Source organism: Schistocerca cancellata, chromosome 3 (genome assembly GCF_023864275.1).
Source record: "Schistocerca cancellata isolate TAMUIC-IGC-003103 chromosome 3, iqSchCanc2.1, whole genome shotgun sequence".
Classification (NCBI taxonomy): domain Eukaryota; kingdom Metazoa; phylum Arthropoda; class Insecta; order Orthoptera; family Acrididae; genus Schistocerca; species Schistocerca cancellata.
In genome coordinates, this window is record NC_064628.1 from 523,828,668 (window position 1) to 523,853,681 (window position 25,014).

At 43.0% G+C, this 25,014-nt stretch overlaps 1 protein-coding gene across 5 annotated transcripts in view; it reads right to left on the reverse strand.

Annotated features, from left to right (window-relative positions):
- Positions 1 to 25,014, reverse strand: part of LOC126175344 (BTB/POZ domain-containing protein 1-like) — a 633,855-nt gene that overhangs the window by 164,961 nt on the left and 443,880 nt on the right. Inside the window, exon 1 of one of the 5 annotated variants that reach the window (XM_049922070.1) lies at positions 18,617 to 18,706. The exons of 3 other annotated variants lie outside the window; for them this stretch is intronic. The gene's annotated coding sequence lies outside the window, so the exon portion shown is untranslated. Of the gene's footprint in view, positions 1 to 18,569; positions 18,707 to 25,014 lie in introns of those variants that run through there. One more of the 5 variants, XM_049922073.1, reaches the window with a different exon arrangement.

The following is a 25,014-nucleotide window of genomic DNA, read 5'->3' on the forward strand; positions in this document are numbered from 1 at the left end:
AGTATATCAAAAAGAAAAAAGGAAAAAATCATTTATGGCAAATGCCATACAGGTTCTTCTATCTCTGTATCTTAAAACAGAGACTACCCACATTGTGAAAATGAGTGTAGGTGTCATAGTTGTCATAAAATTGATATCACTATCACCGTTAGTACGGATATACGTCACAGTTTTACATGTAATTTACGTACCATGGCACTCAACGTGCACGTTGTGGTTGCACAATGTTTAATGTGAGCGTGGGCAGTGCAGAGACCATACGTGCTGTGGAGTTAGCAAATCAAGACTGGACCATGAATGAAGTGATGGAAAGAAGAGCTCTTCATATATTAGATCGGTTTTAGTTCGGGAAGTGAGTTGTCGTCGGGGATTCAGCTGGACGGACAGATCAGCAAGCACAATCGCAGGAACCTGGTGGAAAGAGACCAGGTTGATACTGATGAAGCATCGTGATGGAAAGGCGTACGGAGCTTTGCATCTTCGTTGATATTATAATAAATGCTGACAACGCCTAGAGGTAAAGAGATGAAGTACTGCAACCAGACAGACGACGGTACATAACTGCAATTGCCCACACTTCCTCTTCGTGGACGATTATACTTATCTGTTATCGTGCTGTCCTCGTATTTGAATTTCTTGAAGGTGAAGATATCCATCATACGGCTTGATCAGTCTGATCACCGGGTCTGAATTCCATCAAACATGTTTGGAACTCGGTAAAGTGAGGCATTATAGCCCGTCAATGAGCAGGGCGCGGCTCTTCACTGGTGGGCTATAGGATCAACTACTAGTAGAGCTCCAGGACCGCGTCGCAGGACCATGGGTAACCACTTTCTCATTTAATTGTACCGTTGCTATGGAAAAGATTTTAAGGTACTGTTTGTTTTAAACGTATGTTTTCACACCTTTACTAATTATATATTCTGCTCATAGTTGGGTGCAAAATGTCTTCTAAAGAATTTTGTGATGTTGTAAGTTTTGTGCTTTAGTTGCTTAACATGCTGTCGCATTGTCCTTCTGAGTGCGGAATCCGTAACCTGTGGAATCTAGCCGATCGAGATCTGCTTTGCTTTGCTGAAGCACAATTGTGTAGCTTCTTCTGTGTGCCATGTCGCCAATGTACACTCCCAACACTCTCCGTGCAGCATGTGCAATAACATCACAGGAGCTGTACTAGGTACGATTAGCAGTCAGGAAGTGGACAGCAGGATCAATGTGGTCGATTAAATGGCAATATTATTGATTGCTAAAATTGACCCCCCAAAGTGTTTTATTTCAGGAAACTGGTATACACTGCTGCCACGTCGGGAAGTGGGGAGGTGGCCACTAAGACCAAAGTGCAACTGATGGCATGGAGGAATGGGAGAGAAGCGTGTTAGCGGGTCAGGCGCCAGTAAGCAAGAGTGTCGCGCCTTCGCGCAGTCCCCTGTGTACCCACGTCTGATGCACCTTAGTGGCCAAGGAGGTTGAACGAAGTCCACAGAACGCTTCCTTTGGTCAGTGACGCTTACTGTGAGAACATTAACAGGTCAGCATCACAAGCAAAAGGCGAGTGACTGTGGGCGGTCTGTTCAGCATCCAAGCTTGCCACAAGAAGTCTCAATGAAAGTTTTTGAAACATCTACTGCCTCTACCCTTTCCAGGCAATTGGTACCTGCACGGAGCTAATTAAAGCCCCAAGGCAGTTACCATGTTCTCAACCCGAATAAACAAAAGCTAACTCAGGATAATAATGTTTCTTATTACAACTGTCACATCCCAACGACAATATACTTATGATCAATTTTTTTCGGAAGAACTATTTATATTTTACGTTAGACGTTTATAAGAAAATGGCTGGGCCATGAATTGGCCTTGCATAGGGAAAACCAACGCGAATGGAGCAGATTAACAGATACACAACATTTCACCAATGTGTGCATCATTATATACAAATCTATCCTCCAGTTCACGAGCGTCGATGAGGAAGCCTTGCCCGTCCGCCGCTAACGAGTGCCCGGGACGAAGTACATTTTTCGAGCTGTATCGTCTCCAGAATGGCTCGCACAACGAATGTCTGTGCTAGGCAATCAGCGGTAGTTACTTCCAACCTCAATGCTTCGCCTTTTACTCTCATTGTACAGTAACTGCAGTTTTGAGAAAAAGTTTAATTTTTCTAGATTCATTAGTGGGAGACAGATCCTCTTTGCTTATATCGTGAATTTTTTTAAACATTTGTATATATTAGAAAGGACATACACAGTTTAAACGCAGGGCTGTGATTCATTGACTCAGTTTCTAGCGGTCTCGATTACTTTTTAGTCGCGCAAGGCTGGCTGGGCGAATGACTCCCATCTCACAGCGATCAATGGTTTCGCCTGGCGCCACCAACTCGGCGAAACCCATGAGTTGGCATTCCATTTGCCCTTCCACAAAGGGCTACTGTGTCTCTTGAAATCCTCAGCTAGCCTCGCTGGTCACCTGTCCACTCCTGCATTCACCAACATGACATTTTTGAGCCAAACCACAACATCTAAATTAAACTTTTTGTCTCCTTGCATACGTGCTACGTTCCATTACAAGTTTAACCTTTTTCTATAGCACTTCCGGCACCATATACGGGAAATATGGGCATATACCTTTATTATGCTTACAAGGGAACCTCCCCATCGCACCCCACTCAGATTTAGTTATAAGTTGGCACAGTGGATAGGCCTTGAAAAACTAAACACAGATCAATCGAGGAAACAGGAAGAAGTTGTGGGGAAGTATGAGAAAAATAAGCAAAATATACAAACTGAGTAGTCAAAGCGCAAGATAGGCAACATCAAGGATAGTCTGAGCTCCGGAGTGCCGTGGTCCCGTGGTTAGCGTGAGTAGCTGCTGAACGAGAGGTCCTTGCTTCAAATCTTCCCTCGAGTGAAAGTTTACTTTCTTTATTTTCGCGAAGTTATGATCTGTCCGTTCGTTCATTGACGTCTCTGTTCACTGTAATAAGTTTAGTGTCTGTGTTTTGCGACCGCACCGCGAAACCGTGCGAGTAGTAGACGAAATGACGTGCCTCTCCAATGCGAACCGAAAACATTTGATCGCAAGGTCATAGGTCAACCGATTCCTCCACAGAAAAACACGTCTGATATATTCTATACGACACTGGTGACGGCATGTGCGTCACATCACAGGAATATTTTGTCGATCCACCTAACTTGTACACTTGGCGAATGGGTAAAGAGATTCTTCTACCTTGCCCGATTTAGGTTTCCTTGTGGATGTGATAATCACTCCCAAAAAAATGATGAAAACATAAGAGTTTGTCACATAAACTGCAACAAATGAATGCAACAGTTTCACAGTCGCACAGACACTAAACTCATTACAGTGAACAGAGACGTCAATGAACGAACGGACAAATCATAACTTTGCGAAAATAAAGAAGGTAAACTTTTCACTCGAGGGAAGACTTGAACCAATGACCTCTCGTTCCGCAACTGCTCACTCAAACCACGGGACCACGGCGCTTCTGTGCTCAGGCAGTCCTTGATGTTGCCTATCTTGCGCGTTGACTACTCAGTTTGTATATTTTGCTTATTTTTTTCATAGTTCCACACAACTTCCTGTTTTCTCGATTGATCTGTGTTCAGTTTTTCAAGGCCTATCCACTGTGCCAACTTATAACTAAATCTGAGTGGGGTGCGATGGGGAGGTTCCCTTGTTAGTTTTATGATATTAGTGTCTCTCGGTGTGGAAACAAACGTTATCTGAGGTTTAAACAGTGAAAAAAAAGAAAGAAAATACGTTTGTGGCAGAGGAGACAAGCTGCAGTAACAGACTAGATGATATTATAAAATCATTTGAAAGTAAAATTAATCTGACTTCCTAACCCAATAGTAGTACTTACCCTACCTTAAGCTAAGCATACAACCGATATGTTTGTTATACAGTACGTTCACACACTTCTGGATAGATGTAAGGTGTATCAAAGGCCCGTTTACTATAACTTGAAAGATGCTCTGATTTATAGTGTAAAATCTTAGAACATACATAAGTGTGGCCTTCAATACTTATCAGACATACATGTGCATATAAACTGAAGTGTTAACTGGTTTCAAACTGGATGCGCCTTATAACTAGTTACGGCTTCGTCATTATATCTTCGATAAGTTATTGATGTTTGAAGTACAGAAGCAAAGATCATGAAATGAAAGCGAAGTTTTGAACAGTTGTAACATGTGCCTCCGTCCGTGAACATTGAAATGTACTTGAAACATCTGCCTATCAAAATGGCTCAATAATCTGTTATATATACAAAATTTAACGACACAACTACGACAATATACTTGTAATTATTAATAAATGTAATGTGCATTGTAAGTGCATTCATGAAATATTTTCTACTGTTTATACAACAAAGTTCAGCCTTATTCCATTTTAAATGTTTATTTTTGCAGTGGAGTATGTAGTGAATGGAGACACTTGGATCTCATACAAATTGAAAAGGAAATATAAAGAAGAACATAAGATAAATTATGACATTTTGTGGACTACTCACCACATGATAATATTTCAGGACAAAAACAGCATTAAGAAACGAACTCCTCCCTGTAGGGAAAACGATCAGCATGTTTAGAGAAGCACACAGTTCGTCAAGAGACATGATCCTCAGCATACCTATTATTCGCTTTTTTACTTTGAGGACTGTCAATTGCTTCAGATTGCGTCTGATTCTAGAAAAAAGTACAGATTACTTCCGAATCGAAGAGTAATAAGAACGTCACATTAGTTTGAAGTATCGGTCAAACACATATTTTGACCATAGTTATTTACCTTTTGATTAACATAAGTCAGCCGTTATTTATTAAGTCATAATAATAGTAAATGTAATAACGAGATACTAAATTAACCTTAGTGTGTCGAAATGTGCAAACATCGTCAGCAATGTTCGCTGAAATTAGTTGTAGTTCAGTCAATAGTGATACACTCATGTAATTTATTAGTAGCATCTTCGGAATGACACTAAGAGCAAATCCAAAGAATACCTTGAAATAACACAAAGCAATGTCAAGTGGCATCTGATTGTGAATCAGGTTGTAAACAAGCAAAACAGCTGACTGCTCTTTATTTTGAGAACAGTAGAGGAGGTTATCTTATCTGGAGAGCAATTGGCTCACAATATCTCCTTACAATCTCTTTCTTAACTTCTGTGATTACTTCCTGAGTAAGCGGTCTATAAATATGTTTCATATGCATATCAAATTTCATCTCTATCTACATCTACATCTACATCCATACTCCGCAAGCCACCTGACGGTGTGTGGCGGAGGGTACCCTGAGTACCTCTATCGGTTCTCCCTTCTATTCCAGTCACGTATTGATCGTGGAAAGAAGGATTGTCGGTATGCTTCTGTGTGGGCTCTAATCTCTCTGATTTTAGCCTCATGGTCTCTTCGCGAGATGAACGTAGGAGGGAGCAACATACTGCTTGACTCTTCGGTGAAGGTATGTTCTCGAAACTTTAACAAAAGCCCCTACCGAGCTACTGAGCGTCTCTCCTGCAGAGTCTTCCACTGGAGTTTATCTATCATCTCCGTAACGCGATTACTAAATGATCCTGTAACGAAGCGCGCTGCTCTCCGTTGGATCTTCTCTGTCTCTTCTATCAATCCTATCTGGTACGGATCCCACACTGCTGAGCAGTATTCAAGCAGTGGGCGAACAAGCGTACTGTAACCTACTTCCTTTGTTTTCGGATTGCATTTCCTTAGGATTCTGCCAATGAATCTCAGTCTGGCATCTGCTTTACCGACGATCAACTTTATATGATCATTCCATTTTAAATCACTCCTAATGCGCACTCCCAGATAATTTATGGAATTAACTGCTTCCAGTTGTTGACCTGCTATTTTGTAGCTAAATGTTAAGGGATCTATCTTTCTATGTATTCGCAGCACATTACACTTGTCTACATTGAGATTCAATTGCCATTCCCTGCACCATGCGTAAATTCGCTGCAGATCCTCCTGCATTTCAGTACAATATTCCATTGTTACAACCTCTCGATACACCACAGCATCATCTGCAAAAATCCTCAGTAAACTTCCGATGTCATCCACTAGGTAATTTATGTATATTGTGAATAGCAACGGTCCTACGACACTCCCCTGCGGCACACCTGAAATTACTCTTACTTCGGAAGACTTCTCTCCATTGAGAATGACATGCTGCGTTCTGTTATCTAGGAACTCCTCAATCCAATCACACAATTGTTCTGATAGTCCATATGCTCTTACTTTGTTCATTAAACGACTGTGGGGAACTGTATCGAACGCCTTGCGGAAGTCAAGAAACACAGCATCTACCTGTAAACCCGTGTCTATGGCCCTCTGAGTCTCGTGGACGAATAGCGCGAGCTGGGTTTCACACGACCGTCTTTTTCGAAACCCATGCTGATTCCTACAGAGTAGATTTCTAGTCTTCAGAAAAGTCATTATACTCGAACATAATACGTGTTCCAAAATTCTACAACTGATCGACGTTAGAGATATAGGTCAATAATTCTGCACATCTGTTCGACGTCCCTTCTTGAAAACGGGGATGACCTGTGCCCTTTTCCAATCCCTTGGAACGCTACGCTGTTCTAGAGACCTACGGTACACCGCTGCAAGAAGGGGGGCAAGTTCCTTCGAGTACTCTGTGCAAAATCGAACTGGTATCCCATCAGGTCCAGCGGCCTTTCCTCTTTTGAGCGATTTTAATTGTTTCTCTATCCCTCTGTCGTCTATTTCGATATCTACCATTTTGTAATCTGTGCGACTATCTAGAGAAGGAACTACAGTGCAGTCTTCCTCTGTGAAACAGCTTTGGAAAAAGACATTTAGTGTTTCGGCTTTTAGTCTGTCATCCTATGTTTCAGTACCATTTTGGTCACAGAGTGTCTGGACATTTTGTTTTGATCCACCTACCGCTTTGACATAAGACCAAAATTTCTTAGGATTTTCTGCCAAGTCAGTACATAGAACTTTACTTTCGAATTCATTGAACGCCTCTCGCATAGCCCTCCTCACACTACATTTCGCTTCGCGTAATTTTTGTTTGTCTGCAAGGCTTTGGCTATGTTTATGTTTGCTGTGAAGTTCCCTTTGCTTCCGCAGCAGTTGTCTAACTCGGTTGTTGTACCATGGTGGCTCTTTTCCATCTCTTACGATCTTGCTTGGCACATACTCATCTAACGCATATTGTAAGATGGTTTTGAACTTTGTCCACTGATCCTCAACACTATCTGTACTTGAGACAAAACTTTTGTGTTGAGCCGTCAGGTACTCTGTAATCTGCTTTTTGTCACTTTTGCTAAACAGAAAAATCTTCCTACCTTTTTTAATATTTCTATTTACGGCTGAAATCATCGATGCCGTAACCGCTTTATGATCGCTGATTCCCTGTTCTGCGTTAACTGTTTCAAATAGTTCGGGTCTGTTTGTCACCAGAAGGTCTAATATGTTATCGCCACGAGTCGGTTCTCTGTTTAACTGCTCAAGGTAGTTTTCAGATAAAACACTTAAAAAAATTTCACTGGATTCTTTGTCCCTGCCACCCGTTATGAACGTTTGAGACTCCCAGTCTATATCCGGCAAATTAAAATCTCCACCCAGAACTATAACATGATGGGGAAATCTGCTCGAAATATTTTCCAAATTATCCTTCAGGTGCTCAGCCACAACAGCTGCTGAACAAGGGGGCCTATAGAGACATCCAATTACCATGTCTGAGCCTGCTTTAACCGTGACCTTCACCCAAATCATTTCACATTTCGGATCTCCGTCAATTTCCTTCGATACTATTGCACTTCTTATCGCTATAAACACGCCTCCCCCTTCACTGTCCAGCCTGTCTCTACGGTATACATTCCAATCTGAGTTTAGGATTTCATTACTGTTTACGTCTGGTTTCAGCCAACTTTCTGTCCCTATTACTATATGGGCGTTGTGACTGTTTATTAATGAGAGCAGTTATGGGACCTTTCTATAGACGCTGCTGCAGTTTACTATCGATAATGTAGTCTAAGAATTGCCAGACAGCGGTGCTGTGGATCATGATCAAACGGCATAACATAACAACACAGATGGTGACGTAGGAGAACTCAAAGAGTAACATAAAATACTGCATGTAACGCACCTGTAAATAAGTGTTACATAACTACAATTACTTATGACAGCATTAGAAATTTTGTTGTTGTAGTCTTCAGTGCGAAGAAACAGCTCACCACGATAATCTATTCTGTGCAAGACTCTTCGTCTCTGCATAACGTCTGCAGCTAATATTCATTTGAAACTGCTTGTTGCAGTCAGCGATTGGCGCAGCCAACATCCATTTGAAGCTGCGTATTGCAGTCAATGAGTGGTCTCCCTTTACTACTTTCACTATCCTCCTCCTTACTTCTCTCCATTTTCAAATTAACTCTTCCTCTATGCCACGGTTGTGTACAGTGAACAAGTCGTGCCATAAATTTCTTTGCTGCCCAGTTATTTCCAGTACCTCCTCATTACTCATTGTATCTACACATATAATCTTCAGTATTTTTCTGTAGCACCACGTTTCGAGAGCTTCTTTTCTCTTGTTGTTCCTGCTGTAAATCGTCCATGTTCCACTGCCGTACAAAACTGCACTGCAGACAAATACCCATTGAAAAGACTTCTTAATTTTTACACGTACCTTAGATGTCAAATCAGTTCTTTTTTTTCAGAAATTATTTTCTTGACATTTCCAGTCCGCATATTCCTTTATTTTGCTGTCCAAAGAGCAAAATTGATCTCGCACTTTTAGTGTCTCATTTGCTAATCCAATTCTTTCAAAATCGCTTACTTTAACACGAACACACACCACTAAGTTCGTTTTATTTCCGCTGCATGTTTCCAACGCACTCTCCATACTGTTCAACTGATTCTCCATGTCCTTTGCTATGTATTACACAATTACAGCGCCATCAACAAACGCTAAAAATTTTGAATGTGCTCACCGAAATTTAATTCCTGTTCAAAATTTTTCTGTTTCTCTTTAGGGCCTTCGACTCTTATATTCGCTGTCAAAACAAAACCGCGATCTTCTCAAGCCAATCGATCTTCTTCACTACCTTGCTGGAAGGCATTTGATTTAAGTTTCTTGTTTCCATCAGCGTCGATATTTGCAATACAGCAAGGAAGAATGGAATTTAAAGGCATCAAATACAATGACGGAAAAAAATCTCAACACCTAGAAGGATTTCTGCGACATAAACGAATGTTGGTGGCCGTGTTTCTATATCTGAAAAATGATGACTGTTCAAGTGAGGTTTGCTTCATATACACGATGTAACGGTTTTGAGAGTTAGTTATCTTTTCAGATTGGACGTGGTGATTTGGTGTTAGTCAAGAATATCTTTGAGGCGACAAAGACGCTATTACCAACACCTCACTGAGTTTGAACGAGGTCGTGTAAATAGGGCTACTAGAAGCTGGGTGTTCCTTCTGCGACACTGCAGAAAGACTTGGCAGGAATGTACCCACTGTGCAAGCTTGCCGGTAAATGTGCGGTCGCAAGAAGACCGGACTCCAGAGGACCATGTGACACTGCCGGCAGAGAAGATCATAGTGTTCGGCGTACGTCTCTGGCACATGGTACGGTATCTGTAGCAACAATTTGAGCAGCAATTGGTACCATAGTGACATAACCAACTGTTGCAAAGCGGTTACTTCAAGGACAGCTTCGAACCAGACGCCATGTAGCGTGCATTCCACCGCCATTTGCGACTTCACTGGTGTTAAGTGAGAGGCCACTGGAGGCCAGGGTGGAGGCCTGTTGTGTTTTCTGATAAAATCTGGTTCTGCCTCGGTGCCAGTGACGGCCGTGTGTTAGAAGGAAGCCAGCTGAGGGCCTGCAACCAACCTGTCTGCGTGCTACACACACACTGGACCTACACCTAGAGTTACAGTCGGGGGGGGGGGGGGGGGGCGATTTTTCGTATGACAGCAGGAGCGCTCTGGTGGTAATACCACGCACTGTGACAGAGAATTTGTACGTCAGTCTGTTGATTCGACTTCTTGTGCTGAACAGTGTTCCGGGGGGTGTTTTCCAACAGGACAACGCCCGCCCTCATACCGGTGTTGCAACCCAACATGCTCTATAGGTAGTCGACATGTTGGCTTGGCCTTCACGATCACCAGATTTGTCTCCAATCGAGCACGTATTGGACGTCGTCTGATAACTCCAGCGTCAGCCACAAACCGCATTAACCGCCCCAGCATTGACAAACTCAAATCCGGCACTTGTACAACACAAAGTAGGGACATTAGCATGCTTACATTCAACATTGTGGCGGTTATACCGGTTATTAATGTACTAGCACTTCAGATTTGCAGTGGCTTATCTCCCGCTCACACTAACCTGTGATCTTGCAATGTTAAACACTTAAATTTCTTACTTAGACAAATATATTCCCGAACTTTCATTACTTTACATCAGTTATTTTTTGGTGTTGCTATTTTTTTTGTATTTGCGTTAAACAGATCTGCCGCAGGCCGTTGTAAGGTAATAAATCAAGTTCAGTGATCAGTTTCTTTTATCAAAGTACAGACAAGGAAAGCGTGAAGGCATGATACTGATTTTAGTCAATGGCAGCAGGGAGCGTTATCGGCACGGCGCTGCACGACGCAGCACATACCGGGAGCCGCGAACGAGACACCTGTGCGGTGGGCAGCTTAGCAGCTGACAACGTACCGGCGTGTGCTGATAGTCCGGAGCCTGATGGGCAGCTGATCTGCACACTTGAGCATCACAGACACTTCTCTTGTTCTCGCTCGAGACGTACAATCGATACTGTTACTATTAAAGTCAAAGCACAAACAACTTTCGAGGGCAGTAAGTAAACGTTTGTAAACTGCCACTGAATTCTCTACACCGTAATCGAAAAGCGCTAAGTTGTGGACGCTATACAGTATCAGTTTATTCCTTTAACAGGTTTCAGATTTTCAAACACATCTTTCTTTCTTTCGCTTTCGCCATAGTCCCACAGCGATCGCAGGGTCGGCTTGGTTACAACGGATTTTGCAGTGTCAGTGTTATGGATGGCCGGATGCCCTTCTGCCGCCACTCTGTACCCCCAGCGATGGAATCAGTGTACCCCAACTGTCTGCGTCTGGTGTAAATCGTGAAATAGTGCGGAGGTGTTTCAAATGTCTGCGACGCGTGTAACTGAGGCGGAACGTGGGGACCAGCCCAGTATTCACCTAGCGGGATGTGGAAAACCGCCTAAAAACCACATCCAGGCTGGCCGGCACTCCGGCCCTCGTCGTTAATCCACCGGGCGGATTCGATCCGGGGCCGGCGCGCCTACCCGAGTCCAGGAAGCAGCGCTTCAGTGCGCTTGGCTACCCTGGCGGGTTGATTTGCAAACACATCATCAGCCTATAATTCACCATAATCATAATAGAGCATACTGTACTTGTGAAAAACATTGAAAAAGGTATTAAACGTAGCTAGTGAAACGCAAACGCAAAGTAAATGCCATCTTCACTCTCCATATGTAATTCTTTATCAAGCTATTCTCAAATAATCTTGTCTTGCATTTACACTGACTAACACAATGAAAGAATAACTTTTTCGAAACCAATTCACTTTCTCCAGTGCAACACACAAGTTCGAAAGGTGCCTACAACCTTCATCTGCCCTGAAACGTCACCCTCCGAGTCGGCGACGCTTCAGACAGTAAAAATGGTTCAAATGGCTCTGAGCACTATGGGACTTAACTTCTGAGCTGATCAGTCCCCTAGAACTTAGAACTACTTAAACCTAACTTAGGGACATCACACACGTCCATGCCCGAGGCAGGATTCGAACCTGCGACCGTAGCGGTCGCGCGGTTCCAGACTGTAGCGCCTAGAGCCCCTTGGCCACTCCGGCCAGCTTTCAGACAGTAAGGTGTCGACACATGCGGAAAAATAACCAGAGCTCAGATGTTCGTGTGAAGTTTAAGGTGGGTTAATGATGTAACTTGGCACCAAATTTCAACACAATTCTGCTCAATGCTACCGTGGACGTGTCACGCAATGTGGAGACCATCACGCCTACATGTCACGCCTTCTCTTGACGCCTCTACAATGAACTTCAGAACCGCGACGTCCAGTTTTGAAATCACGTGGTTTTTCTATAGACGGCCAAGGAAAACCTTTCAGACACATCGCCACTTAGAGTAGAAAACGGCTGAGGAGGTGACATCGATGGCGTCAATGAAATGACCCCTTCCACTGTAGTGTCAATTTAAAAAAAATTCATGGTCGAAAACAAAAAGTTTGCAGTGCGATGTGCAACAGTTTGACGTTCTTGATAACCTTAGACACTGTTGCTGATACGACCCCCCCCCCCCCCCCCTCTCCCAGGCGATTCGCTTTAAGGACATCGTGGGGCTGGAATACCATTGAAATAATCCGTTCAAAACCATTCGACGAAATTTGTACCTGAAAGAGTATTTAATGCCTTTGCAGCCCTCCCATTTCACTCCCTTCTGTGGCATGAGCATAGGGGAGTGCGACAGTGTCTACTACAGAGGAAAGTTGTAGGAAACTTCGAGCTAAATTTCTAACTTATCCGTTGCAATGAAGAATATCAGGGGTTTTCACAAAAGTGACCCTTTAACGCGCGCGCGCGCGCACACACACACACACACACACACACACACACACACACACACACACACACTATTTCTGGTTTGCATTTCCTTACATTTCTTTACACTGTAACTTTAACATTTCCAGTTACGTTACTATTATACTGTCAAAGGTAACTCTTATTTTATGTTTGCACCTCACTAATCCTGTGTAACATCTATTTCAGTGTTGTTCACCAGTACTGCATCCTCTTCGACAACAATAATCAGTTGTCTTGTGACGGCCTTGCAAGCCAAAAACGTGTTATCAGAATAAATTACCACTACAGAACATCAATAATTGCTTTTAAGTTATCATTATGAAGTTATGATACCGAGCAGCGACGGACTAATCTTTTAACACTTGCGTAAATTTTGTATTTCGCTTTTCACTGTCTATGAAAACGAAACAATCCACTTTCAATACGAATTTTTTGTGTATAGTGTTATAGGATGTTTAGGCAAAGCGTTTGATTATGTTAGACGCTCGCGAGCACAGTGCATAGCTAGAGCTAGCCTAGAGCTGCCCCTTTGAGGAACTGCCGTATCCGTGCACTGCCTCAGGGCTCCCAACTAGCGGGGTACCACTTAAACGGGGACAGCAGTCGAGCTCAGTCATGAGACCGATAAATGTAATATTTCCCTGCCGATGAGGATCTGAAAATTCCCATCGAGTTTCTTACCACTAAAATGAGTTCGTGATGCGTTTGGGATCAACACCATAGAACTCCACCGTAATGTATGTTAATTATTTTTGAGATAACATTTTTATAGGTGCAGAAATTAAAATGACTTTTCAAGCAAATTCTATTATATGAATGCGTGGTGCAGTATGCAGGAGATCCCGAGTTCGAATAGCTGATTCCGCTTAATGTCCCGCTGAAGCTATCAGCAGTGATCCCCCTTCAATTTACACGTAACCAAATTCTGTTGGTATTGATCTATTTTTGACACGTTATGAAAAGGTGATGACAAAACGTGTAAACTGATATGCTGCATAAACACAGAAAAGTTTTTATCTCATATAGTTCACTTCAGTATATTCGTTACGTGGCAAAAGAAAAGGAAAGAAACACATCACAGGGAAGAGCGGTTGAGATTTCAACAACAGTTTAACGAAGTACCATCCGTTAGAAAGGATTATCTGTTACTAAACAACTCTTCATTTATATATTCCTTTGGTACCTTTTGTCCTATGGGAACCATCAATATATAGTCATCTAAAATCTGTAAAAGTGGTTTGTGTGTGATTTACCACTATTAGACAAATACAGTTCACTCCATTCTACCAGTTAGAACGTCATTAAATTTAACTAATTAGGTATACAGTTACAGCGCCTCAAAATGTTACTTAATATTCGGGTTATTAATCATCTTCGTAATTACAATAATTACTTTTACAGTACCAACTAATCACCATCAATTTTAGAGTCGGTCATAAGTAAACGAACTCTGACATAAAAAAAAGACTGCTCGCATTGCAAACGAACTGCTTGTCGTGGAGTATTAGTGTGCGGCTGGTTTTGGACCTTGGAACGCTGTCGTTAGGTTGGGACAAGTTTCAGCTTGCTCGACCGATTAATTGGCTGTGAACGAGCGGTTTGATAAAGGCGCACTCTTGCGCTCAACCAAAACGCGAAATGGGCGGAAGCTCTGCACAGCCTCACATAAAGTGGCAAGCAGACATATTCTGATCAGTGGAAGAAACAGATGCATACATTTGTAGACTCAAGTGTGTCCTACTTTGAAGGCGGCCACCGCTACATCTAGTAAGTACGCAGATCGGCAGCATCAGTCCGTTTCTTTGGAGACAAACTATGCACGCATTAAAAGGCAATACTCTAGTTTCTGCTTTGGCTGTTATACAACCACTATCACACTCCTCAGCCAATTATGGCCATGTGTCATTTTCAAAAGCTACTCTATCATCGCAACTTTACTCTGTCATCCTTCGGTGGTGGAGACAAATCTGCGGCTGACACTTAATTCTACAAGGTGGTCGGAGATATGTATGAAAAGCTTGTAAGGGGTTTGGAGGGTAGGTTGTGCTGAGAAATAATTGTTAAAAAAAACGACTCGTTGCGCCATTTCCGGTTGAATTAGCACCGAAGTTAGCTTATCAAGCAGTTTAGCGCAAAGATTCAAGCATTTGCACGCGCTAAAATTCGGTAGTGTACAAACACCTGTGGGTCCGTGGGGTACCGCTTGTTCATATGGTAAATACCAGTTAAAACGATTCTTTTTCGTATGTGATAAATTTAAACTAGTTGAGCAAAAGCTGCATTTGTCCGGTTCGAGGAAGACAAACGAAGAACTCTATTGGTGACACTGTCTCCGGCAGACTGTTTGAATTTGCGAGCGCAACGACCTGATTGGGTAACTTCAAACTTAATTAAATCTGAGACGACCCAACGTATCGAAATATTTTTGGAACAATTATTTCTCTGTACAACTTTACCTGTAACACCCTTATAAGCTTTCCAGGTTGTTCCAATCATCGTGTATAACCTCTGTCGAAATAGATTCGAGCGAGAACATCGTTATTTTAAATCAGTGACGAGTATGGAATGCCATTCTCACTCGAGACTACTAAGATAACGGTTACATATTCAAATGAATGATGCACATATGTAGACAACCACAATGGACGATGGTGTAAAATTACAACGGTAGGAGTAGCCCTTGAAAATGGCACGTGCCGAAATCAGCTGACCCTGTGGTATAGATGGCAGTGATCACATAGCAGCTAAGGAGCAAAAAGGATTGTATTTTAACAAATTTTGTGACTGGGGCACCCTATGTGGAAATAACTTAGTCGAACATATTATTTACCGACGGAGCGCGAGAACACGTATTTAGTATTATACTTTACGGACATTGCAAGAAGGACATAGGTTCCCTCTATTTGGCTGTGAAAGAACTATGGCGGTACCTTTCACCATCACTGTGTAATGCCGACCGCGCTCTTATTTAACAGACTGTAGAATACAATGCAGACAAATGAATCATCTACGGAACCATACTCTACTGAGCTCTACCGCTCTTCCCTGTGATGTGTTTCTTTCCTTTTCTTTTGCCACGTAACGAATATACTGAAGTGAACTATATGAGATAAAAACTAGTCAACTGTCGCGAACTGATTTTGATGAAATATGTGAGTGCATAATTTGGTTTCATCGTACGGGGAACAATTCTGTCACCTATCAGCGATATCATGCTGATACCATGTAACACTGCCTCTGGCCGTGATAATAGCCTCAATTTCGTGAGGAAAAGTGTCCACAAGTTATGTCAGGCATATCATATGTACGTGAAACATGTAATTAAGTATCAGATCTCGTCGAACTATCATATTACGGGAATGTATATTTTCACGTAACACCTACTGTTACAAATAGTCACAGATTCAGGTCCGGCGGTTTACGGGGCAGTCGAGGTGCGATAGGGTGCCTGAGTGTTCGTCACACCAGCAACATAGGCGTTCTGCCCTGTGAATACTGCAGTTGTCATCATGGAAGACGGGTGAGTCCACAGCATTCCCACCATGAAATGAAATAAACATCTTGGGTTATATGTACGCTAACCTGAAAGAGTGGGTCCCAGTTCAGGTCGAAAAACACCCCAAAACATCACACAGTTACCTGCGGCCTAACCTACACCCTTCACACAGTACGGGTTAAACGCTTCACTGAGCCGTCAGAGAAGTCAAAAATGTGCGTCATTTGGAAACAGAAAAAATCTCGATCACACGACATGCCTTCAGTCAGCTCTTCTCCAGTTTGTGTTGTTTGGTAAAGTTGAAAACGTGCAACTTTATATGCCGATGGACCTTTGCGAGGCACCCGACGGCAGATGTCCGTTGCATTCAGATCCCTTAGCAATGTCAGTGCGGAAACTAGTTCACATGGACTTATATTCTTTGCCAGCAAATTTTTCCTGTCGGGACTGAAAGCGACTGTCGTCGACGTGTCATGACACACGCCCCCGATTACTGTCGGTTAGTATCTTGACCACGGTTCAAACTCCGGATAGGATGGCTGCGAGTGGTAAACCGTTACTTTTAGACACGCTGGACAGTCCGTGTTGATATAGCAAGAAATCGGACAACTTCACTCAGTGTGTCGTCACGGGCGGGTCCAAACGGGGCAGCTCCCTTCTGCCATCCTCGTCGGACCATGTCACAGCGCTGATTTCATAGAGCCGATTGTCGAGTACACAAAAATTCACTGCCAATATTTAAATGTGCAATGGAGAGTCATGTGGCCACCTGGTACCAGTTTTGCGCCATTAACGACACTCCATGGTGACTAGCGTGATCTTTTAAAGCTGCGATTTATGTTTTCTCCCAGTGACTTGACAGTCCAAATTATTCATAGATATTTCACAAAAATTATCTGCAACATTGTCCTAACTAAAAACAACCAGCCGGCCGCTGTGACCGAGCGGTTCTAGGCGCTTCAGTCTGGAGCCGCGCGACCGCTGAGGTCGCAGGTTCGAATCCTGCCTCGGGTATGGATGTGTGTGATGTCCTTAAGTTGGTTATCAAGATTATTTCGATAAAACAGTCTCGATCGCATATATTTTGTATATTTAGTTTGGTGATCGGTTTCGGTCTTTTATAAGGCCACCTCCAGACCGTCTTCTACTCCTTGGTGGCAGCAGGAGTCCGTGGCGTGGAGCAGGCCGCTCTGAAACACTGGATCCAGAGAGCCTCCACTCGCCATCGGCTCCTGCTATCACCAAAGAGTAAAACATGATCTACTGATGGTCTTCTAAGAGATCGAAACCTGTCACCAAACGAAATACACAACATTCACGCGATCGAAACAGCTTTATTGAAATAATTTTCAAATACTTCATAAAGATGATCGTAGTTTACCACAATGTCACATAAATGCAGTAATTGTTAATAAAAAGTAACTAATTAAGTATACAGCTACAGCGTGACTAAATTTTACTTATTTGTGCATGTCTTTAAGGAGACTTAAAGGATGACTGAGAGGTTTTGCCGTAAGTGATATACAGTCTGTAAAGCAAAAGCATTGTCGCCATTACACACAGATGGTAAGATATATCGCCTTAGTTCTTTCGCAGCCCAACAGAGGGAACCTTTATCCTTCATACAATGTCCATAAAGCATTCTTTTACTTTGAATTTGTGACTGAGGTACACAAGAGGAGACGTGAGTACAGTGTACGCGTCGCGTTCTGAGATGGTGTTTCTCTGTGACCACCCCAAAGATTCAAAAATGAGTCATGCGCGACGTCTGAATGTATGAAGAAATCAAGTCATTTGTACAAAACTAATGCGCTATAAATTGGTTATAAATGTGGATTACTTTGACAATGCGCTACAATCATGTCTCTTCTTCCATATCTCAGTCAAAAAAGTCAGAGTAAACGAATACTTTACGGACATTGCAAGAAGGACATAGGTTCCCTCTATTTGGCTGTGAAAGAACTATGGCGGTACCTTTCACCATCACTGTGTAATGCCGACCGCGCTCTTACTTAACAGACTGTAGAATACAATGCAGACAAATGAATCATCTACGGAACCATACTCTACTAAGCATCCGATTTCTTGGTGAAACATTCTCGATACACTTTCATCATAGTGGCCAGAGGAACTAACAGGCCGCACCACTTCAGAAACATTACTATTTTAGGTCGCGAGGCGATAGGCACTATATTCTTCATCACTGAAGAATAGCGTCCTTCAGCCGCAACAGCAGTGAGGGAAATTTCTAGAGACAGTCAGCCTATTACGAACTTACTTCACCAGTGACCACGACATGAGATCTGCCATTACCAATAGACGTGACATCTAGAAGCCAGTCATTAAACTGTAAATCGAAAATGTGTTACAGAGAAATTATTTCTTATATCTGTCACAAATTGAGATATGCCTTCACACTTACCATGGACATCCATTCATCCGAAAAAGATGCCTGACTTGTGTACTTACTTTACCGTAACTCCAGTAAGGGGCTGAAACATCAAACCTCCACCGCGCCCTGCAGGCGTTCAAGTTTGCAGCGGGGCAGCGGTGACACCATATTCGGCACTGAGTGCTGTTTCCCTGTACCGTCTCGCAACCTCGTATCTCCTCTTGACGTCACCGCAAAAGGAAGGCTGCTATCTAGCTAGTCATTTCTCACCATAGATTATCGCTCCTAGAGCTAGAACCCTGTTCGCTTTAACGTCTTTCGAACTCATCGTCATCATTAGTGTTCCGTTCAAAGGCAGGTTTTCACATTTAGTTATCCACGTTCTTTAGTCTTCGGCCATGCTCTTTAGGTCCGTGTAATTTCAGCTTCCCTTTATGTAGTCTACCATCTTCTATCCCCACCTACGTCTCAATCTTCTCCCACAAGCTAGTCCTCCAAAGTATCTGTTAGCAACCTGCAGCGGTCTGCTCCTCTCATCAACTGTTTCAACACTCTTCCGCTCCCTATTCTTTCCATCCTGCCAAGGCTCTTTAATCCCATCCACACTCGTATTAAAAATGCTTCTTGCCCTTTTTCATCCTCTTGTCTCAGTGCCCATATTTCTGCTCCATAGGGTGCCACATTCCAGACAAAACACAAAAAACTGTGACGACTGCTCGGAATGTAGGGTCCAATCGATCGAAGAATGTAAGCCACTGTGAAAATGATAAACATTTTATTTGCAACAGTTAGCTACACTTTCCAGCTACTTCTTACGTAGTCGCCGCTCCGACTTAGACATTTCCAATACACTCGTCATAGAAGGCTTTCCACCAATTCTCTACGCTGGTCTACAGCTCATTATATGTGCCAAAATGTTGTCATCGTAGCTAGCGGTTGAAACTCAGGGGGAGGCAATTGCGGGCTGTATTGTGTGTGATCAAACACTTCCCATCGAAAACGCTGCAGGAGCATCTTCATTGCCCCTTAAGAGCGCAGACGAAAATTATCATGAAGAAGAAAACGCACGACCGTAATGTTAACATCAGACGAAATATGTCACCAGGCCTTCATACTTGGTACGAGACACTAGTTTCTAGGGATCTTCATGAGTTCACTGTGCGCGTTCACAACTGGAAAAAAGAGCGACGTGGCGTGATCGACCGGGATGGTTCCTTAGAAAGGGCACCGCCGACTTCCTTCCAAATCCTTCCCTAGTCCGGCGGGACCGATGACCTCGCTGTTTGGTCCCCTCAACCAACCAACCTACGTGATCGACGAGCATACTAGAGGTACTGCCCAATACTTCCGTGCAAAGCTTCATCGGATTTTCACTGTGGTTTCCATTTCACACCCGATTGGACCTTATTTTCCTAATAGTCCTTGTAGTTTACGACATAACAATTTCAATTTTGTATTAAATGCCTCCTTCTCTACAGTAATGCGAGTTTTCACATCCTGATGACAGCTCAAGTCTTCAGTGACCATGCTTCCAAGATTTCTTTCTTTCGAACAGTGCAAACAATAATGTACCCATTTCATCAGTTATGAAGACATTTAAAAAAAAATCTTCTGACCGTGTGACGGCATCTTGTAGCGAATCTACGCAGCGTTTCGATCACTAATCGTGGTGGCCTTTACAAGGTGATGGCCACTGAAACTTGTGCACGTAGGAAAGAAGAGTTTTGGAAAATGTATCGTAATTTTCCCACACTTTCCCATTGGCAACTTAGTCATCAGCGATGGGGCGCAGACTGCGTACTGGTTAAGTCTGTGGTGGTCAAACACACTCTCATTCACATCGAGCAAGGGGCGCAGTGGCTGGGACATGGCACTCGCGTTAAGTCCGTCTCGCACAGAGTTAGGATTCGTTGCGAGGTTACTTGCTGGCTCAGGCGACGGCTCCCTTGCGATCTCTGTCGTTTGCTAGCAAGCTGCCCTGCGGCGAGCTGTGCATGTTTCACGTGATGGGTCCGGCGCTATTTTTCTTGTGAGGCCTAGCAGGTTCCCTGAATGCTAACTGAGTTGGCCAATCAGGACTCCTGTTTGACTACTGACGTCATAGCCTACAGTGCGGGAACTCGCAGACAACGCCAGTTAACCACCGAGACCAAACAGAGTGTCATGCTTCCGTTTGCCGACCTACCATCTTTTCCGAACGTTTGTAAGGAACCCACTATTTAAAAAAAAAATTGATTCTCAGATATTTTATAGCTTCATTCATCAGCTTCATAACGAACTGCCTATCATTTCGTTAATGGTCATATTTACCCTGATATTTTAGGATTGTGTAAACTATTGCAAGAACTTCGGAAAGTTTGTACTGAAAAATAGAGGTCGCCATGAATTTGTGTTTGATGCATGGTAGGCTATATTCTGCTGTGTATGAAACGTAGCTTACCTATTGCACTTTTCTTTAAACTTTGAAGGATATTGCTATCTATTACCAATCTCGAGAAAATAGTTCGCATATAAAGCACTTCGTCCCGAACTCGCGCGCCAGCGGAAAAGCCAGAATGAAATAATCACAAAATTCATCGTATGTCGTAAATGGTGTCAGACATTGAAACAAGATTTCGTCAAATGATAGTACAAAAAGAGGAAAGTATTTCGCTATATCATTAATATGTGAAACTCCCAAATCTACGGCGATATTCAAGCAACTACAAATTTTTTCAATGAAAACCTGTAATATTTAAGCGCCATCGATAGCTGGCGAAACGAAAATTACTGTGGATTTGGTACAACATATGTGAGGAAATTTCGCTTTACTTTTATACCGAGAGCAGCTATGCGCGTCATCTAGGAAACTTGTGGAGAACTTTACTCCTTAGAGAGTGGCTTTACGGGAAACGACAGTTCAAACGCTCATCCAGACACAAAGGTTTAGGTTTCCCGTGGTTTCCCTAAATTGCATAACGAAAATGCAGGGACAACTCCTTTGGAAACAACATGGTCGATTACATTCTCCATCCTTCCCAAACCGATCTTGTGTTCCGTCTCATTGATTTCACCTGAAGAGATAATTTTCCTTTCTTCTTTTGTTTTGAAATTCGGCTTAAATGATTGAGGGAGCCCACGGAAAAGCCAAATCTGCATGGCGGTCGAGAATTCATGCTTCGCTTCTCGCCTATTTGAGTCCAGGATCTTAACTCCTGCACCAACTTCACAAAAGTGGAAAAAGACACGACTGATAATGGCACAGAGTTTCAAAAATAATAAAATGGGGAATTTACATAGAAAGTCATTTCCCCTCCTTTAAACATTTTGTCAGGAACCTTTTGAGAAGTAGTAACTCTTGATAGTAGCGTAAGATAATTTGGAACCTTTTTAAGAGTCAAGTAGAAACTGAGCCGCAGTATAAACCACTTAACTTCAACCAGATTTTTTGACATACTTTACTGAAGTATTTGATCACAACTCCATTTCCGGGGCAATGCAAGTATGACTCTTCGCATATCCTCTGGGTTTTTCGTGAAGACAGCGTCTCCGAAAAAGAATGCATGAGAATGCGTGAATGAATGACTGAATCATCGAGCAGTGTCCGCGACAAATACGCAGCCAAAATCGTCTTGAAATTCTTTTATGACTCGTGCTGCTGCCTGAAGTGACGGACACATGTATTCGTCTTTTGGTACTCTAGTCTTATGTAGATGAGGTGAGAACTGAAAGAGGGTAGCCCAAGGAAACCAACCCGTCGCCATAATCTACGATGAGCGTGAAACCTCAGGTTCAAGAGAGAGCCGAATGGTGAACTCTTACCAGCTATGGCCAGCCAAGAGTAGAGAGACTGCCAACAGGGAAGATGACGCCGGTGAGCCCTACTGCATGTCATGCAGCGACTGGTATCAACGTGCTGGCATTCGCTGCGAACATGTCATGACACACAGAGACATGGCCATTTTTTACTCGGCCATAGTTGCCTTCGCTTTTCCGCCCACGAAAAAAGCAAAATCGAAACATAGTTTAGTCACAAAACTAAGTTTCCGTAGACACTGCTGATAAATTCGATCATATACGATAGCGTACATTAAGGACTTCATAAATAGCATCCATCAGCAATGTGTGAGCGTATTATCGTCAAATGAAAATATTACAGTTGTGAAATGGTTTTGTTCACTAATAAAATGTCCTTTTATTAAATGCTGTCTTTTACACAATTACGGGGATTCACAACGGAAGAATTTGGTTATTTCAAATTCTAAAAAGGCGAATTAAATGTTACAGTTTGTAAGGAGCTGTTATCAGTTAATAATTAGACAAATATGTCTGTGGTCGAGATTATACACACATCATAAACAGTTCTGCATCACCCCGGTTCCCAGACCTCCTGAAGATAGACATTCACTGTGGATATTGTACCACAGACACAGTCCATTTGACTCTTCAGAGATGTCGCTAAACCCGCCCAAAGACGTAAACAACCATGCATGAGCAGCGCCTATTAGGCGGAGGAGGTCCGACATCCGATCACTTCCAGTCATTCCACCAGGAAGGAGGTACACGGCTAGTGTTGTCTGTAGTTCAAGCATGCCTAGACGGTCACTACCGCGGTGCGATCGCGTCCGCATTGTTACCTTGTGCCAGGAAGGGCTCTCAAAAAGGGAAGTGTCCAGGCAACTCGGAGTAAACCAAATCGATGTTGTTCGGACATGGAGGAGATAAAGAGACAGGGACTGTTGACGAAATGCCTCGCTCAGGCCGCCCATGGGTTGCTACTGGAGTGGATGACCGCTACCTACGGATTATGGCTCGGAGTAACTCTTGACAGCAACGCCACCAATAATGCTTTTCGTGAGGTTACAGGACTTCGTGTAACGACTCAAACTGTGCGCAATAGGCTGCACGATACGCAACTTCACTCCCGACGTCCATGGTGAGGTCCATCTTTGCAACTACGGCATCATGCAGCGCGGTACAGATGGGCCCAACAACTTGCCGAAAGGACCGCTCAGGATTGGCATCACGTTCTCTTCACCGATGAGTGTCGCATATGCCTTCAACCAGACAATCGTCGGAGACGTGTTTGGAGGCAACCCGGCCAGGTTGAACGCCTTAGACACACTGTCCAGCAAGTGCTTCAAGGTGGAAATTCCCTGCTGTTTTGGGGTGGCGTTATGTGGAGCCGACTTACGCCGCTGGTGGTCATGGAAGGTGCCGTAACGTTTGTACGATACGTGAATGTCATCCTCCGACCGATAGTGCAACCGTATCGGCAGCATATTGGCGAGGCATTAGTCTTCATGGACGACAATTCACGCCCCCATCTTGCACATCTTGTGAATGATTTCCTTCAGGATAATGACATCGCTCGCCTAGAGTGGCCAGCAGGTTCTCCAAACATAAATCCTATCGAACATGCCTGGGATCGATTGAAAAGGGCTGTTATGGACGACGTGACCCACTAACCACTCTGAGGGATCTACACCGAATCGCCGTTGAGGAGTGAGACAATCTGGACCAACAAGTACCTTGATAAACTTGAGGATAGTATACCAGGACGAATACAGGCACGCATCAGTGCAAGAGGACGTGCTACTGGGTATTAGGGTATAGAAGGGCGGAAATGATGTTTATGTTGATCTCTAATGCAATTTTCCGTACAGGTTCTGGATCTCTCGGAACCGAGGTGATAAAAAACTCTTTTTAATGTGTGTATTTTGCGAAAACGTGCTATACGGTCTGAGATCACTGTTTAGTAGGCCTCTCGTTTTCCTTTTAGCGTAGCTGTAAATAGCTGCAGCTATTACTTCCATGTTATTTGGAGAAAAAGTGTCGCTTGAGTATATACAGGTTTAAATGTGAATGATGACAATGAAACAGAGAGAAAATATGATAAAATACATGAAACAATAAATACACGTCGAAAGATAAGGTTTTCAGTAACAAGTGGCGAAGAACGTACAAGTCAGTAAAATTCCAACTATGTCAAAAAATCGACTGAACTGCACAAACATTTCGAAATTAGATTCTAACCCGCTAAGCATACCCAAATACGGATGCAGATAAGGACAAGATAGAACTTCAGCAGAAAACAGAATTGGAAGCTGTGAAGAGTAAGGTGCGCCAAAATACTGAGAAATGTCATGGCGTTCTCAATTCACAGGGACAATATTCACAGGGCTAAGAAAAGCATTTTGATAGACGAGAAGGGGTAATAAGGAAATAAGGAAGTAATGAAAGGTGTAGCGATTGTCACCATTACAGAAAAACCAGAAGAGAGAATGGCATATCAAAAAACTTCAGCCGATTAAAGTTGAAAGGATATACAGCAGAGGTCGTCAGCAACATAATGGAATAAGTAGCTGACATTTTCCAAAAATCGAAATCACGGTGACTGAGAGAGAACCATGAATAAATTTATAAATAAAAGGTGTTCTAGAAATAGTCTTTTACCTATTAATAAAAAATTCCAGGTCCTGTGTTCGATCCTGGG